This window comes from Lactuca saligna, chromosome 6 (assembly GCF_052625555.1).
Source record: "Lactuca saligna cultivar CGN05327 chromosome 6, ASM5262555v1, whole genome shotgun sequence".
NCBI classification, from domain to species: Eukaryota; Viridiplantae; Streptophyta; class Magnoliopsida; order Asterales; family Asteraceae; genus Lactuca; species Lactuca saligna.
In genome coordinates this window covers 9,936,655-9,941,734 of record NC_136422.1, presented here as the reverse complement: position 1 = coordinate 9,941,734, position 5,080 = coordinate 9,936,655, and the positions used below count along the sequence as shown (strand labels likewise).

General features: G+C 39.3%; 1 long non-coding RNA gene across 1 annotated transcript; it reads right to left on the bottom strand.

Moving 5' to 3' along the window:
* Positions 1 to 216: 216 nt before the first annotated feature.
* Positions 217 to 2,640, bottom strand: LOC145001903 (uncharacterized). Its single transcript, XR_013661748.1, has 4 exons — positions 2,196 to 2,640; positions 1,451 to 1,543; positions 761 to 810; positions 217 to 444 (listed from the first exon to the last, which is right to left on the bottom strand). It is a non-coding gene; the product is annotated as an uncharacterized LOC145001903 (long non-coding RNA).
* Positions 2,641 to 5,080: the final 2,440 nt, after the last annotated feature.

Below are 5,080 nucleotides of genomic sequence, written 5' to 3'. Positions count from 1 at the left end.
TCAACAAAATAAACGCCAAAAACAGCTATAAAAAGAATTACAAATCAGCCTGGAGTTTACTTTCTTCACTTTCATTATAAGTTTCTTCATCATTAACCTTTCATTTGTAAAAATATTCTAAGGTTTTCATCTTTACCATGATTATGTCTATAAAAACAATAAGGAACAATTGATTCAACAATGTGTAAAAACAATAACAAATAACAAAAATCTGCAATTACAGAATAACTCGTTTAACAGTATCTAAAAACTGAAAATTGATGTAACAACGTAATTTTTCAAAACAAATTGTCATTTTTCAAACAACATAATTATCATTTAAACATTCTAAAATCTGATGTTCAACAATTGTCATCAAATAAAACGTATCCCAAGATCACAAATAAAATCCTCGGTCTGCGTGTACGGATCATGCCGGCGCCTTCCCCCGATCGTCATTAGTACCTGAAACACATAACACATAACACTGTAAGCATAAATGCTTAGTGAGTCCCCCAAAACACCACATACAACACATATAAGCCACTTGAGGCTCTAACTTTGTATGACCCTCTGGTCAATGTGTCTCAGTGGGACCTTCCAGTCCTAGAGCTCTATGGACCATCTGGTCCTAACTCTGTGGACCTTTCGCTCCTAACTCTGTAAACTTTGAATCACACATAGCACAGAATCACATATCACATCATATAAATAAAATACAACATACTATGTCACATAACTCTAATTACCACTCTATGTAAAGTATAGTGAGAAGACTCACCTCGGGTACTCGGTAAATCTCAAACTTGGTAATACTGGTCTAGCCTCCGCCTAATCACATGGAATAATTACTATAATCAATACAACTCTCAAAGGCTATACTAATCCTTCTCTAAGTTCTCTCAGAAGGGTAAAAGACCATTTTACCCCTCTTATGGCTCAAAGATCCAATCATTGACTAAACCCTAAAAGTCAACAAAATTCAACCCTCCAGGTTATGTTGCGCGTACCAAATCTGTATGCTGGGCATACCCGACGACTTCACAAAAACGGGGAACGCGACCCCTTAGCTTGTGCATGTGTTCTTAATCATTTAAGACCCAGTTTCATACTCCTTTTGATTTTGGGTCTTAAATGATTAAGACATATACTCAAACTTCAGATCTAACTTCTCTAAGGTTCCTTAATCCATAAAGTCGAAACCTTTAAGCCTTTGCATGGCTGTAAAGGCTCCTAGTCACTCTAACACCTTTCCTCTTTCCTCATAAAGCATAGATCTCATGCATGGCTTAATATTTACATCCAAGATTGGATTTTTATGAACATATAACTCATATTACCCTGAAATTTGGCATATCTAGGCTTATGGAGACCATTTGGCCATAAAGTCTCCATCTTGGGACCAAAAACCCTAAAAATTGGTCCAAGAAGCACAAATCAAAAATGAAAAGGAAAGCTTTGAGCTTTTTACCTCAGAAAGAAGCTTCAACCTCTGTAGAACTCAAATTTGCTCTTGTCCACCAACTTCTAGCTCCTATAATGGCCTCCTCTTTTCTTTCACCACCTTGAAATGGCACTTTCAAGCTTAAGAACACATGCACAAGCTAAGAATGAAGGGTATCTCTCTCTTAGGTTTTCACTCTCTGAAATGGTGGTTGAGGATAAGGCCATAACATTCCTTTTATAGTGCACAAGCCACAATTAGGGTTTGCATCTGGGCCCAATACGCCCAATGTACCTGGGCGAGTTCGTGTCCAAACTAAGCACATGAGTATGTACAACGTACTCCTCAGTACGCCCGGCGTACTCAATGGCCATAGTTTTTCCTTTAGGGACTAAATGTAATAACTTGGAAAAGAAGAAGGGTTCAAGAGATGCACTTGAATTTCGGGATGTTACAATTGAAATCAAAAGTGAAAACAATACCTAATCTAAAATTTGTAACAAATTAAAATTTACAAACTAAAAATCAACATTGAATTGATTCCCAAAGCACAAAAAGTCAACAAGTGAGCAAACACAGGAGCATATTCGACAGTCCTAATTGCTTACATACACTCCTAATTTCTAATCCCAATACCCAAATCAGAAATCGCAACAGGAGAACCGGAGAAGAAGGAAGTCAAGAACGACCCTTAAATATACTCTTAATTCCTAATCATGGATTCCCAAATCAGAAATCACAAGAGGAGAATTGGAAAAGAAAGAACAAATACCTGCTTTCTGATGAGTGATGGTTGTTGCGGTGGATCAGTGAATGGCGATTGGCGAGACCAAAGAGTTGGAGACAACGAATCACGATTCAACAAGCATCCAGACTCCAGCGAGGCACGAGCGATGATGGTCGATGGGGACAGTCGGACCACGGACGGAACTCAAGAACTGGGTCGATTCACTTATTGTCGCTTCAATCTTTTGTTTAGAAATTGGACTATGGAGAAATCGGGAGGGGCCACAGCCTAATTGTGAAATTAACAGGCGTATAATAAAAAATTTGGAGTAATTTTTACTAGATCTAACCCAAATATCAGGGGGGAAATATCCCCTCCTGGCCCTACTAATATTCTGCCCCTGGGGCTGCTCCTCACCTACAACAATAACATATCACTTAGTAGTAGTAGTCAACCCATCAGCAATGAGGAATGACATATCCCAACAACCGCATGCTGCTTGGAAGTAGGCCCTCTTCGGTCTAACATCCTGCTCACTTCAACCATCAAGCTCACCATCATTCTTTTATTCTAAATTAGCCCATGTGGACATGGCTTGGTAGTGCTAATCATCCCACTTCTATCCCTATGCGTTCAATACAATGTCTTTAAATGACTTGGGAAATGACGAATAGGTCATGGACACCGAAGCTATTGACCATGTTCATGCAAATGCAAGTGTAATCAAATCTTTTTGTAATAATCATTATCCCATTCTATTTATGTTGGTAACAGTTCTACAATACTTTTTGTGACCTCGGGACATTCTTAATTTCCTATTCCAAATATATATCGCCCCTTCATTTACAAAATATTCTCATTACTCCCAACATCATTAAAAACCTTATTTTTATTCACAAATTTACTACTCATAATAATTTCTCTATTGATTTACTGCTCTTGATTATCAAACTCCTCACACCTCTCAACAAAATGATCGTTCCAAACGCATGATTCACACCAATAACAATGGATGTGTTCTCTCCTTTTTCACTCTAATATACCTCCTTAATTTTGTCCCAAAGCCCTTCACATGATAGCCCACCTAAATAATATCCTCTCACCCACCTCAATATCTAATGTCACTCCCTACTATCGCCTATTTCAACAACACCCTACATATGACCACCTTCATGTTTTTGGTTGTATGTGTTTCCCCCGTCCCCATACCACTGATTACATGTATCTTCCTTGGTTACTCAACTTACCATCATGGTTTCTGCTACTCTGATCTCTCCACTCGGAAGATCATTTTATTTTTTCATGTCACTTTTGAAAAGTCCATCTTCTATTATAGATCAGTCACCCCCACTAACCCTCCTTCATATAATTTTCTCTATGGTTCTAACATATCTCCTAATATTAGACACAATTTATACCCCTTTCATCTCGATTTTTTCCCTACCTCACTCTCCTAATTCTGAAGTTGGTCCCATTATTGATGTTAGTCCACCCACCCCCTCCCCATACTTCTTCACCTAAATCCCCTCCTCATGAGGATCCTCTTCCTGCTCAACATGTGCACATCATATCCAAGAGTGGCACCGTGAAACCAATTCAATATATCAGCTTACACAACAATTCTATTTCCTCCATGCCACCATCACACCTACAGGCTTTGAAAGATCAAACTGGTAGAAAGCCTTGAATGACGAGTATAATGCTCTTATTGCAAATGGTACTTGGGTTCTTGTACCACGACCACCTGGAGCCAATGTGGTTTGTTTTATGTAGCTCTTTAAGAAGAAGTTCAATGCTGATGGATCTATCTCCAATTATAAAACGTGGTTAGTGGCAAACGGGCACAACCAACAATAAGGTATTGATTGTGAAGAAACTTTTAGTCTGGTCGTAAAATCTACGACTATTTGCACCGTCCTCAGTCTAGCTGTCTCTAAACACGGGCACATTCATCAACTTGACGTGAATAACGCTTTTCTCCATGGTTACCTTCAGGAGACTGTCTACATGCTTCAGTCCCCCATGCTTTCGGGATCACCAACATCCAAACTATATTTTCCACCTTCAACACTCATTATATGACGTCAAATAGCCCTCATGGGCCTGTATCAATGGTTTTTTCAGCATGCTCTTCGTATGGGGTTTCATCACAGCCTCACAGACTCATCCTTGTTTATTTAGAACCATGGAGTCGATATCGCCTACCTCTTACTCTATGGTTATGATATTGTATTGAATACCTCATCTCAAACTCTACTTCGGTCTATTATCACGCAACACAACAGAGAGTTTGCCATGACCTCCCTTGGGGCTCTTAATTACTTTCTTTGGATATCATCCACCCATTCTTCTCATGGTCCATTTCTCTCGTAACGTAAATGCATCTGAGATCCTAGAGTGAGCTCATATTCTTTAGTATAATCCAGTACGTATGCCTGATGAGACCACTCATAAGTTGGATGGCATTGCCCCCCCCTCCCCCCCCCCCCCCCCCCCGAGGTTGTCTACTCCTCTATATATTGTAGTCTTGTCCGGCCTTACAGTATCTTACCTTTACTCACTCGGACATTTCCTTCTTCGTTCAGTAGATTTGTCTATTTATGCATGAGCCTCATTTGCATGCTCTTAATCACATCTTGTGATATCTACATTGGATATTTAATCACGTCCTGTAGATCCATGTGTCACCCACCTCCAACTTACGTGTCTACTTTGATGCAGCTTGGGGCGGATGTAACGCCCGTAGATCCGGGCTAGTCAATTTAGAGACGATAAGCATCAAAAATGACTTTTTGATGGAAAATTATTTATAAGGATTAATCTTAACCAAGTTTTAGTATATGTCACAAGGTTTCCGTGCATATAAAGAACGCCAAAATTTGAGTTATAACGAAAAAGTTATGACCTATCGAAGTTTCGCGACAAAACCG